Here is a 6,000-nt window from a genome sequence, read left to right as displayed (position 1 = left end):
TTAGCTCAGGTTCAGGACAAATGGCTTTGACCTGAGTTAACTGTTGCAGAGTCATTCCTATGACTTCATTGCCTTATAGCTTGGATAGACTGCAGAAACAAGCCAGGTTTGTGCACAGCAAAGCCCTAACTAATAAGATGTTAAGAGATCAGGGAAAGTGGGTTTTGGGAACACATGAAAGCTTGGCAGATGCTGGCTTAGATCGGACATGGCTGATTCTGAGTCACAGCTATTAGAGCACAGAATCGGTGTCTGTTTGCATGTGTGCTCCTTACTTACAGGACTCCCTGCTCTGGCAGTGTGGCTCAAGGTCCAAGCTTGGGGATTAGTCTTTCAAATTGTGTTTTTAAGCTGGAGGTACTGCTACTAGACTTGCCTTCTCTTTGGAGGCAGGACAGCTCTTCAACGTGGAGATGCTACTTGACTCCTACCCTTTGCTAAAACAGTCTGTCCTGATTGACCAGCTTCTGTTTCAGTTCATGCCCTTATTTCCTCTGTGTGCTGGGCTGGCTCTGAGCTCCTCTCTGCTTGCAGCTGGGAGTTTTCTCCTCGACAGTGCTCTAGGGGTTTCTGAGAGTCCTCCCTTTTTAAATATGAGAAGTAGAATATTTTAGTCTGTCCTTACTTATGGAAATTATTTGAACTTTAAGGCTGAAAATTGGAAGTGTGGTAAAATAAAAATATTTCTGGAGGCAAACAAATTTTCAGCCCAGATCATGAAAGTACAATCAAAAGGTTTTGTCTGCTGGTGGAATGCATTGGGTAGCTTGACAATAGGTGGTGCCCTTGCCAATGGCATAGGGTGATGGCGGCAGGAGCTTTTACTGTGTCCTTACCAGAGCTGTTGTTTCTCTGTATGACGTGCGCTAAAGGATGTTATTACACATCACGTGCTGTTCGTTTCTTCCTCAGAGGGAGAATACTGTATTTGGAGGATTGTTTTGGTGACTTCTTTTTCTTCTTTACAGATGGGTGGGGTACATTTTGTTTCCAAAATGTACTTGCTTCTCTGTGCTAAAAATGGGCAAGACAAGTTCATTTTTGCACTCAGACTTGAAGATGATAACGTTGGGGTTTTTCCTTTAGCTACCCTCTGTTGTTTTTTGTAGGTTAGTTGTCTGGATGCTTGGACAAATCAGTCTGGAGACTGACACAAAGACATTGTGCTGTTTGGTGAAGTCCTATGCCACTGTGGGTGTTGCTGGTGGCACAGAGTCTTCTTGAAAACCCTGATGGGGAAGGACCATCTTGATGTCGCTTGACTTTCTGCATTTGGCTGGGCTAGCAATGGCCTTCTCATTGGTTGCCATCATTAATTCTGTGGGGTCTGTCAAGAGATAAAGTTCCCCTTTTCCGATAGCCTAAGTGGTTTCTACATGGCATGGACCTGGGAGGTGCTGTCTTTTGAGGACTGGCTCAGAGAGCCTGTCCCATGAACAGGGCCTGTGTTTGTCCCAAATGACAGTTAGGACCTTCAGAGGATTTAGGAGTCTTTACCATCCCCTGGGCCGGTCTGCCCTGTGTCCATGAGTGCTGGAGAGCCCTTGGAATGCTGAATCAGGTCTGCAGCCTTTCTCTCCCACACCTCAGTGGAAAATAAATCAGGGAGATGGTGAGGGAACCTTACAGGGCATGGAGATACCCTGTAAGCTCTAAGAATCTTGTGGGGAAGATCTATGGAGGCATGTAGATGGGCCACATCTAAGGGGCCATGTTGCCAGGTGTGGGCACAGGCCCTGAAAGATCTTTGGGGAAGGCCAGCTACTGGATCCAGACCAGTATCAAGAGACTGCTGCGTTGAAGAAGAAACGCCTATTATAGCATGAGGGGCTTTATGCCAGAGGATGAAGGGTGGCGTGGAGTAGGGGCATGCCAGTGAACTGAGAGGGTGACAAACACTAAAAGGGATCTACAAAAGCTGATAGGGAAAGATGGTGTGCGGTGGGTGGGCAGTTCAGAGGCATCCAGGAGACCATGTAGTAAGGTACCGTGTATGGATGGGGCACTACTTCTGGGGCAGCCCGTTTCCTCCAGCTCCAGCAGAGCAGTGCTGTTATATCCAAACCAGCATCCAAAGCAGACTGTGGCTGGGATGCACCATTTGGAGGTCTTGCTGAATTAAATGTAGTAGACGGGGCTCAACATCCTGTGAGCGACTTGTTTTGCACTGTGTTCAGGTTTTGGGCTTTCTTTTAGCTTCATGTATGTAGCTTTCCTATTTTAAGAATGCTACAGATCTTTTTCTTGACTGAGACAAAAACTGTGTTGCAGACTTTGGGGGTGGGGTGGGGAGGACATGCCGTTTTGGTAGCTTTGGGGTGAACAAATGGGGCTGTTGGTATCCATTCCACGATGGACATTTAGGCAATCCCTGCCACTTCAGGGTTTGAAAAAGGCAGCCATGTATCTATCCCCAGTGCCACCAGAGGTCCCCATGGCCTGAGACCCTTGTGCTGTCGTGCTGTGTGATCTTTAACTCGAGCTGCGGAAACAGAAAGGACTGAGGGAGAGCACAGGATAAAAGCCACCATCTTGCTTTCCTCCCTATCGTCCTAAGCTGTTTTGTGTCCTCTGTCATGGCGTTGGGTCTAAAACAAGATTTGTGTACTCCCTGTGAGTAGGGAACATTTTTTCATATGGCTCAGGAGGCACCTTACATGACTTGGGGAGCGCTAAAATAACAGTAGAAATACTAAATGCTGATACATTTCCTCTGTGTGATGAGGATATAGTATCTGTGACTTTCTTTGGGCAGTAGGACATTTGAGTGTGGCAGTGCTGCAATGACGATGGGTCTTTCTACAGGCTTGGCAAGCAACTGCATGGATGATTATTTATTATTTTCGTGTTATCTTGAGAAACAGGACCCTCCTCCGTCTTACGCATCCATGGCTGGTCGTACACACTGGACAGGAGAGCAAGTGATGGAATCCTCTGCTTGTGCCACAAATTTAATCAATTTGGTCTGTAAATGGAGGAGTGGTAGTCCTGTCAAGACAGGCTGTGGGAGCTCTGCATAATGGCTAACTCACAAGGCATTGCTTCTGATTCCCACCTCGTAAGTCAGGGTAAAAGAAGTCTTTCTCACCTGTGTCCTTCTTGCCATTCCAGATTATCCCCTTTTACTGTCTTGCAGTGCCATACAGGCAAGCCACGGCTGACTGGGAACTTCATCTTTTCAGCATTTATCAAGATAGCCATGTAAAGTGGCTATCTTGATATACTGCAGAGAGAACAGAACATCCCTGAGGGATGATGCACCCTGGCTGGCAGGGGGTTTTCCCCCAGAAGGAGCTTTGGGAGCAGTTCAGGGCACCTATGTCAGGCTCCTGTTCTGAGCCTTCTTCTGGGGAAACATATCCATGTTCACAGACTAGAAAGGAGAAACTGGCTGGTGAAGTGGGGAGCCTGGGACTGCACGGTATGACTATCCCCATCTCCTTCTTCAAAACAGGAGGAAGTGGGAAAAGCACATTCAAAATAAAAACAGCTGCTGCCTTCACCTTGCTGATTATCCCAAGAGGAACAGCTTCTGACTTTGCTGGGGCAGGAGGCCTAGTCTGTGCTGGCATTTCTTTTCCTGACAAGGATAACGTATGGATTGTGGAAATAACGAGGCAGGACAGCGCTGCGGGGTGGGAAGGTGCACAAATGGAGGGGGGGCCAGGGCAGGAGCGGCTGCCGGGGAGAAGGGACAGAGGACCACCTGGTCCCGCTCGCCGCGGGAGGCTGCAGGCGGGGGAGAGCTGTGTGCTTGGCCTTCTCGTTGCTGGTGGCTCTCCCGGGTCTGGGAGCTGAGCTGCCCTGAGCTGCGGTGCCCCTGCCGCTGCACTCGAGGGGCTGCTGGGGAGGCAGGCAAGGGGGAGCCCCGGGGCGGGCAGGCCGCAGGGCCTGGCCTGGGGCTGCCTGGCAGCAGGGCTGGTGAGAAAAGCCGCTTCCTCCGGCACTTCCCTGCTGTGACAGAGGTCAGCTCGTCGCCCTCCTAGGCAGCATGAAAGGAGGAACCAGTGTTTCCTCAGTGCTTCTGGCCTCCGTCAGCCTTTTCTTGCCCGGGCAGCAGCGCTGGGGAGCACCTCGGCCGCTCTGACGCTTGGGCAAGGCCAGGGGGTGAGTGTGGGAAGCTGACCTGGCCCCGAAGCCGTGGAGTAGCCTCAGGTTGGGTGTGATTTCACAGAGAAAACCACTGGAGCCTCCTCCACGGTTTCAGCAAAGCCACTGGGATTATTTTTGCATTAAATCCAGATGAGGGAAGGAAGTGTGAATGTCCCTGGGGAGAGAGAAAATTGCAAAAGTCAGACAATTTACAGAAACAGATGTGGACTTGCACGCTATGCGTGTGGAAGTGTTTGCCGGCAGGAGAGGGCTGCCCCTCAGACCCCCTGAGTGGGGCCTGCCAGCCCCAGCCGGGGCTCTCCTCTGCCTGCCCTGCAGCCCTGGCCACCGCCTCCCTGCCACAGGCAGCCTGCCGGCCCGGCCGCTCTTGCCCTCTCCCTGCCAGCTCCGGGGCTGCACGGCCACTCTGTGCTCCTCAGGGCTGCAAGTAGCTCCTAAGATCTCCAGCAAAAAGCGGCAGTGGGCAAACGTGGAAGAAATCTTGTTCCCTCAGTAGGGCGGGTGGGTATTTTGGGAATTAGTACCTGATTTGGGGGAAGAAGATTGAATTTGTTCTCAGTAGTGTGACTGCTTTTATGCTAGACTCTCTCAGAACAAGAGACGAGGGAATTAAGTAACCTTCATTGCAGTTCCTAAGCACACGTCTCTTTCAAGAAAGGGGAAGTAGGTTTTCATACTGCCCTGGAGGAAAGCACTTCCCATACATTGTCCTGAAAGCCAGTTCTGCACTGGTGTCATGGGAGGAATTGGGCTAGGAAGTTAGCACACCGGTTTCTGCTCATCAGATACCAAGAAAAAAAACCAGGCGTGTAAATGTTAGTTTTGTCACACAGCATACGTTGCTGACATCCCGATCTCAAGAGAAATATCGCAGAGAAATATCTAATCAGTAACCCATACACAGTGGGAAACATATAAAAGTATTAAAGAGCAGTTCTGTAGTTAAGTCTCAGAAAGTGGGGAAATTTCTGCCTGCCTTGTCTGCACAAGTGTAGGGGTTTGATGTGTGGAACGGAGCTGTATCCATTTTGAAAAGAGGCTGGACAAATGTAGATGCGCACACCCAAGTGTTAGTGCCAAACCCAAGTTTGATCATCATTTGCAGAACTCGGGCTTCTCTGGTTTGGGCCTGAAAGGTCTGTGCTGCTCAGGTGTGCCCAGGTCTGAGTCACTCAGTGCCTTGTGCCCATCTCAGCACCGTTTGCACCCAGAAACTAGGTGGCCCGGGGCCAAATGCCCTGGTGCGGGTGTAGCTGGAGGGCTGCTCTGTGGCCACCTGAAGCATAGGGCAAGCCTGTCACTGAAGGCAGTTCCATTTCTGTGTTACAGGGGTGACAGACCTGTTTTTGCAGGGCAGATGGAGGTGCTCCTTGACCAACTCTACCTGCTATATATGCTGGCAGTGCCCAGGCTATGGCTGCCCCATGCTGCCCCTCTGCCTCCTGATGGCCCTCACATGGGATGGCAGCCAGCGGAAAAGGTGGCTGGAGGTGGTACCTAGCTGGCCTGGAGCCCATGCCCACAACAGTGGGGACCTGCAGCTGTGGCCGCAGCTCCCCACTAGCAGCACACCACCTCTCCCTCTGCTCCAGAACTGTGTTGGCTCCTTTGGCATGTCTTAGAAGAGGCAATGGCTCTGGAAGGGGCTCAAGAGCTGAGTTAGTTTAGTCGAGGGTTGAACTTTGTAACTTGCTCTGTAACTCAGGAGGGAGGCGGGAGCGTCGGTGGGGAGGGGGTGGCATTTCAAGCATGCTCCTGCATTTAGGCTTCTCTGTTAGGCATACTCCAGCCTCAGTATGCTGGAGGGCTTTGACTCACCCTCTGAAGACCTCTAGTCCTCCCCACATGATGTGTCAAGAACCCGCCTCATGCCAGGTTTTGAATTCC

Source organism: Accipiter gentilis, chromosome 3 (assembly GCF_929443795.1).
Source record: "Accipiter gentilis chromosome 3, bAccGen1.1, whole genome shotgun sequence".
In the NCBI taxonomy this organism is placed as follows: Eukaryota; Metazoa; Chordata; class Aves; order Accipitriformes; family Accipitridae; genus Astur; species Astur gentilis.
This window is presented reverse-complemented; position numbering follows the sequence as displayed.